Here is a 7633-nt window from a genome sequence, read left to right on the forward strand (position 1 = left end):
CCTAAATGCAGTACTTTACATTTCTCTGTGTATGTCATTGCCTTTGTCTAAGGCTGAGAGATTACGATTTAGTCATTCAGGGGATTTTCATGACCAAGCAAGGGATGTGAACCCTGGTAACCCAGAGTTCTAGTCTATCTGAACCTTCTTTGAGTCCCATTCTTGGGGGGGGGGGTGGCAGCATATAAATACAGTAATGTATTGATTAATCTCTCAAACTACTACTAGCTCTTTGCTGATTCAGACTTGAGACAGCTCTTTAGCATTAACGTATGTATGATAACTGTTCACGGAGATGCTAAATGACAGGCGTGCAGCTCCCTTGGTAGTAATGTCAATGCAATTTTGCAAAGCTATTACTGTGACATGGCTGTGAATGTTCACTCTGATTCAAGCTCTCACTGAAATAATTTATATTGGAATGTCATCTGTTTAATCAAAGGGGCCAGCAATGACCCTACAGATGTTTTTGAGTACAACTTCCATCACTTCTAGATGGCATAGCCAATAGTGAGAGATTATGGAAGCTGCAGTTCAAAAGCATCTGGAAGGTTACTCATCCCTGGTTTTGTACATTTACAAAAGTATATATTTTTATTTGCTTGTTTCTTTTTATTTATCTATTGCCATGAGGCATAGTGGTTTGAGCATTGGATTACAACTCTAGAAACCAGGCTTCATATCCTTGCTTGGCCAAGGAAACCCACTGGGTGACCTTAATCAAGTCACACATTCTCAGCCTCTTAGGGTTGCCATAAGTCAGAAATGACTTGAAGGCACACAGCAACAACAACAACAACTCTTGCTTATCTCACTCATCACCCCCCCCCCCCCAAAAAAAACCCCAAAAATCTCTCAGGGTGGCTTGTAAAGAATTTATAATATAATAGAGTTGCAAAAAAGAAAAGGATAAAGGAAGAAGCAAAGAGCAAGCTCTGGCACTAGATACTTTTCTGTTACAAAGTTCAGCAGGTCATCTGGGATCTAAGTAGAATTGAAAGCCTACTTCTTTCTCTCCCCCTTATAGCCTAAATAACCTTGCTTTGAAAAGTTCCCCTTTTACATTGCAACTGTTACTTTTTGTATTGTATTCCTAAGCCAACACAATCCGTGCTGGTGGATTCTGGGAGTTGTAGTCCAGGAAAGTAACTTTTCCAAGGTCTTTTAATGAGACATATTGATATAACAGTCCTGACCTGCTATACATCGTTGTAGTAAATACTGACTGCTACAATACAGCATAGAAGAAATATAAAACACACAGAAGTACTATAAAATCCTTCTCTTGGGACAAAAGAAAAAAAATAATTTGGCCTGTATTGCTGTCCAGTGCTACGTATAACAGTAAAAATAGACACCTTGGTATTTATGTAATACGCCTTATAATATTAAATGCCCAGAAAACACAGTTTACTCTTTAAATAGAGTGCATAAACTTTGCTCTATAAAAATAAAAAGCTCCCTGGAGAGCGCTTTGCAGGTAAAAAGCATCACACATTTATTTTAATGCTTTTTAAACCACCTAACAACAACAGTACCCAGAGCTTCTGAATTCCTGCCTCTGTCTGTATCTCAGCCAGGATGTGTTTGTTTTGCAGAGAGACAGAAGTGGAAATATTTAAAGCTTAACCTAGGAGTATTAACCCCCCCACCCCCACCCCCCCAAACATTAGACATCAAGTATATGTAAACTAGACTGGCTTTATTCTTTTCGATCCAAAGAATGATGTGTCGCCAATTACTATCTAATAAGTGTTATGACCTTGCATAAATATTTCCCGGAGAAAATTTGTTCTGCTTTCACATTTTACAGCTTCAGCAGCACATTTGTTCACAGAGTCTGCCACTGAACACATCCATTAGGAAAACTGCAGAAATATGGACATAATAGTTGAGAGTCAAAGTTAAGATGAACAGAAAAGCAACATTGTGCTTAAGGAACTGTCCTCCTTTGATAACCTCTGATTATATCATCAGACATAAAGAAAGATGCTACAAGTAATCCAAACTATTTGCTTTTTTAAAGGAATATAATGCTGCTAACAGTCAGTGTAGCACCAGTCAAATTATTTTACTGATGGTAATCATCAGCAAAGAACAGTTCCCTAATTAGAAAGGAAATTGTGAGCCATATATTAACTATCAGATGTTAGTCTGAGTTCACTGAAAAGGTTTTTCAAAATCAATCTTGCTAATAGTTTTCAAATACAAATGTTTGCTGAGTAACACTATCCCTTAAACACAGGCAATCCTCCTGGTTGGAATTCTTCCACATAAAGTATCAGGGAAAGTATTATACAATCTACAAAATCTGTAAAGCTGTAAGTTTAGGCTGAAAACATCACATCAAATCTACTTTTAAAGAGTCTGACAACAGACTGAACTAGATGCTGTTTATACCTTGGAGAATATAAGCACAAAACACATAGGGTTGTCAAGGAAATCAGATCAGCTTACCCCAAGACCCCAAAATGAAGCAACTTCTGTTCTCTGACTCTCCTGCTCAGCTCCTACAGGTCTGCAGGGATTAAAGGCAGGCACAGTGCTAACAATAAAATGAGATTAAAGGGGAGGGATTCAGGAGGCTTATTTCATGAGATAGTAGCTAGGCAGCTCTTAAAGGGGAGTGAATGAAGACTAAAGAGCCTTTCTCTGTGGGTGCCTCTGAAACAGGAATGCAAGTGGCATTTTACATTTCCAGAAGACCTGCCATTAGTGCACTCCAAGCCACATAACAACAGTCAGTGATTTGTATTTCAGCATGCTTAGATTTACTGTAGCTGATTCCTATGATGTCCAACAACTTTCATAAGAAGCTCATTATTTTGTTGAGCTCCTTTTCTGCCTATGGATTGGTTTGCTTTAGCTGCTGTGGCAAAAGCCATGTTTCGCTCAGGGCAAGGGATATTACAACCTTCCATGCTGTGGTGTGATTATTTTTTCTGAAGCCTACCTTCTTCCTTAGGTATATATGGGAAGGGCAGATGTGCATGGAGGTTTGTGCAGTTTTCCGATGCATCTGTCTTCCATGTTTACACACTTTTAGCCCTTCATCTTTTAAAATGCATTGTTCTGTATTTTATTGCCCCTGCAAACATCCCATGAGCTATGCAAATGTGGAAATTCTCAATCTGAGGTACATTGCTTTTCATGACAATTGTCAAGAGACCACTTTTATTGAGACTGTCAAATCCAATGAGATTCTTTTCTATCCATACTCTGGGACTACTGGAGCTTATTGTTCTGTCTTGTTTACTAAAACTTGGTTATATGGTTTCATTCCAATTTGAAAGACCACATCTCCCTATGTGAACCCAGCAGGGTCTTAAGATCTGCAGGGGAAGGTTTTTTCTTAGTTTCGTCATCATCACAGGCATGTTTGATGAGGATACAGGAGAGACTCTGCTCAGTGGTTGCTCTCACCATCTAGAATTTCCTCCCCAGGGCACTAAGCTGGACTCAAGTCTGCTCTGGTTTTGCTAGCATGCAAGAATTTCTTGTTCTTAACTTTTTTAAATATAAAATATAAAATTAAATTAATGTAATTGTTTTTAAACAGGAGTGGAGGGGTGGATACTCTAGTTTTAACTTTTGTATGTTTGTATGTTTTAAAATAATTTCATATTGTTAAATTTATGATTTTAATATGGCAGTCTTTGAATTGTGTTTTAATTTTATTATGTTTTTAGATAATATTGTTTTATTGTTTGTGAGATTCCTTGCATCCCATACCAAAAGAAAGGTAGCATATTCATGAGATAAATAAATAATAAACTCTGAGAACCGCCTTTTACACAGCAAAATGCATTCATTTCAGCCAGTACCCATTGCTGGAGGCTACCTAAAGTACCTAGGCATTGCATGACAGTAAATGGTGAACCATAACTGCCAAGTCAGGTAATAATAATAATAATAATAATAATAATAATAATAATAATAATTTATTTTAAGTAACTGAAGTTCCATCTGCATGGGAATATAACCACATCCTTAGAGCTCAGTCACAAAGGAATATGTTCATAAAGTATAAATTAGAGGAGAGTTGAGTGCCACATACTGTATCTGAGTCTCAAGCACATATATTTGGCCTGAGGATGAAAATTATATTTATATGATTTTTTAAAATAACAGCTTGCCAATGTGCACAAATTCCTCCATGAACATGAGAGAAAGAGATTTTTTTTAAAAAAAAAAGTCAGACAAATTAGATGGCGAGAATAGGGCCACTCAGCCAAGCAGAGAACTTCATTGTTTAACATTTACAAATGTCTTCATACATTCAACAGGGAAAAAAACCCTGATTTTTTTTAAATCATTGAATGTGAGAGGGAGTTACAATGGATCTTTACAGACTCACTCATCCAAGTAGCAGTCTTTGAGTGCTCAGTTACTAACAGTCAGACTTTGAATCCCTTTGTAATGGTATTTATGAAGATGAATTAGGCTTACCAAATTACCCCCCCCCCCAAAAAAAAAACCCCCAACAACTCATTTTTACAGCTAAATGGCAGGCAGGCACACCACTGTCCTCTCCATGTTGCAAAAAGCTGTTTTTATTGACTTTGACTGATACATTTAACTGAGAGTTCTGTTCAGTTAATTTTAAACAAGTTACAAATATTTGCTAATTTCTTCATATGTGGCCCAGAATTAAGTTGAGATATTTTAAATAAAAAATAATAGCGTGAAGAAAGCAAAACTGACACATCTCTCCAGCACTAGTCTAATTAGCGATTTTCCCAAAAGAGGAAATCTTGCACTAAAAAAGAGGACATAATGACTGCATAACCTCATTTATAAGTAGCAGAAGCCAGTTTAGAAAAAATGGCTATCATTTTTTTCTTTGTATGCGTACTTTCTTTAAGTATTTGTTAAGTATTTGCATTTCCTCTGAACCTGTCAAGGCTCCTGTCAGGGATCCCTATTAAAACTTCTAATTTTAATGTGTGTGTGTGTATAGTGGGGAAGACTTTGGCCAGGTGACCTATTTGCCTGCCAATGCAGGTGCTTACTATTGATGATGGGAAACATCAAGGTCCTTGCCCTCCCTTCTTAAGATGGACTATATTTAAACTAGATTTGGAGTGGTAAATCCTTCAAACAGAGGAGACCTTGAAATGCACCACTGCCCTCTGTAACATAGGGTGTTTGACCATGCTTTATTTGTTTATGTTAACTACCTTCAAACTGACTTCCTGTCATGGTGACCCTGTGAACGAGATGTCTCCAAACCCTGCTATCCTCTACCTCTCTGCTCAGATCCTGTAGGCTCAGGCCTGTGGTCTATCTGATTGCGTCTCTTTATCTGACATCTGGTCTTCCTCTCCTTCTGCTCCCCTCAACCTTCCCCAACATCATAGACTTTTCTAATGATTTGTGCTTTCTCATGATGTGGCTGAAGTATGACAGTCTCATTTTTAGTTATCTTGGGGCCCAAACAGACAGGCCAAAATAAAGGTCACTTTGGAGGTATGCTGTTTAAAGATGCATGGGTCCTGAGAGGCTGGAAGCCATGCCAAAGCCACACTCCAGTCCTAAGAACTGGAGCTCAGCTTTGGTGCCACTTCTGGCCTATTAAGATGCATGAGTTATTTAAACATCATACCTCCAAAGTGACCTGAAGCAGCTTTATTTTGGCCTGTCTGTTTGGGCCCTTGGCATCCAGGAAGAGTTCAGGCTTGATTTGCTATAGGATCCAATTGTTTGTCTTTTTTGCCATCTATAGTAGTCACAGTGCTCTTCTCCAGAACCACATCTTGAATGTATCAATTTTCTTTCTATCTGCTTACTTCAGTGTCAAGCTCTCACATCCATACATGGTAATGGGAAATACAATGGCTTGGCCAGTTCTAACTTTAGTGTTCAGCTGTATATCTTTTACACTGTAGGATTTTGTCAAGTTCTTTCATTGCTGCCCTTCCCATTCCTAATCTTCTCCTGATTTCCTGACTGCAGTCTCCATTCTGATTAATGTTTGATCCAAGGTATGGGAAATCTTTAACTATTTCAGCAAATAGGTGCAATTCAAGCTATATTATTGTTGTTGTGTGCCTTCAAGTTGTTTCTGACTTAAGATGCGATCATAAGGTGACCTTAGCAAAGGGGTTTTGTGGCAGAGTTTGTTCAGAGGGGGTTTGCCATTGCCGTCCTCTGAGGTTGAGAGAGTGTGACTTGACCAAGGTGACTCAGAGGGTTTTCATGGCCAAGCTGGGATTCAAACCTTGGTCTCCAGAGTCATATTCTAGTGCCCAAACCACTACACCACACTGGATCATAATTAGGACTGGAGGATATAATAAATTGCAAGATGTATGAGGGGGATGGACAGGTAGTCAAGTAACTGCAGATCTCACAGGTACAATCCTGAATATCTAGCCTTTGTCAAACACTCTTATGCCAGTTGCAAGTTGGTACTAATAGTTATCATGTGCCAGCAAAGGCAATACTCTGAAAATCCTCATAAGAGTCTAATTGTTGTGTAGAAAGCTCACACTAAATCTTGTGTTACAGCTAGTTAGTAATTTCCTGGAACAGGGAATTTCTTTACCCCAGCACAACCAAGAACGTTCTGAAAGCTTTTGCACAATTCTTCTCTGCTTGTACAATCTCATCAGCAGGGCCAGAGAAATGTGCGGTAGATGTAAATGAACTGGATTCCATTTAAATGCTCGTGGAAAATGTGAGCATCAAATATACTTTTATGTCTTAGTAAATAATCCCTGCATCTCAGAGCTGTAATGAAAGAAGAGGCATTTTGTACTTTACATTATCAATTTAAGCATGAGCCCACCACATTTTTTTTTTGCTATTAGTTCTCTCAATTACTTGTTCACATGAACAAATATTGCCCTCTAGAGGTTGATATTGGGTAGAATTCAAACATCTATAATCAAGAATTTCCTTCTTACCTTGTTTGGATTCTACCCATTGGGATACTGCAGTTTTGCAGTGAATAAACACAAGATATCACTTTTGTTCTTTCTGGCTGCTTCTGAAATATACTGCACTAAAAACGTTGCACCCAAAGCTAATAGTTGAGCTAATAGTGTTGGCATGCATGGGTATGTATAGGACATAACATTCCTAGAGTTATAGTTTTTGTGGGTTTTTAGGGCTATGAGGCCATATTCTAGAAGAGTTTTTTCCTGATGTTTCACCAGCAGCTGCGCCTGGCATCTTCAGAGAAAGTCTTAGTTGACATTGAAACTATGACAACATTAACACCGAATTGGGTTCTTCTCTTTCTGCTTTGAGATATTGTGCAAAGTTTTTCAGTGGAAGACAAAAAACAAAAACAAAACTAAACTAAATAAACAAAAACAAACCTCGAATAAGACCAACAGATGTCTAAGGTACTATCTGCTTATTTTTAGGTTGCCACTGGATTTCTTCTAAAGAAAATGTTCCAAACAGTTTTTCAAGTGGACTGGTTGATGAATTTCATGAGAAACTAAGGATGAAACTATTCATTATATTAATCATGCAGTCTGAGAGAGAGATAGAGTTGCTGGAGATGAAGAAAAATAGGTGAGTAGGGGAGCTTCATTCAAAGTATTGGTGCATAAGAATGACAAGGGGAACCTTAGGATCTTGGTGCGGATGAGAAGTTAGAGCACTTCAGAGTGGTGGAGAA

General features: G+C 38.2%; 1 protein-coding gene across 2 annotated transcripts in view; it reads right to left on the bottom strand.

The window, feature by feature from the left end:
• Positions 1-2613, bottom strand: part of CAMK1G (calcium/calmodulin dependent protein kinase IG) — an 80498-nt gene extending 77885 nt beyond the window's left edge. Inside the window, exon 1 of one of the 2 annotated variants that reach the window (XM_042465413.1) lies at positions 2458-2613. The gene's annotated coding sequence lies outside the window, so the exon portion shown is untranslated. The remainder of the gene's footprint in view (positions 1-2457) is intronic. The other variant, XM_042465411.1, reaches the window with a different exon arrangement.
• Between the last annotated feature and the right edge of the window lie 5020 nt (positions 2614-7633).

Source organism: Sceloporus undulatus, chromosome 4 (genome assembly GCF_019175285.1).
Source record: "Sceloporus undulatus isolate JIND9_A2432 ecotype Alabama chromosome 4, SceUnd_v1.1, whole genome shotgun sequence".
Classification (NCBI taxonomy): Eukaryota; Metazoa; Chordata; class Lepidosauria; order Squamata; family Phrynosomatidae; genus Sceloporus; species Sceloporus undulatus.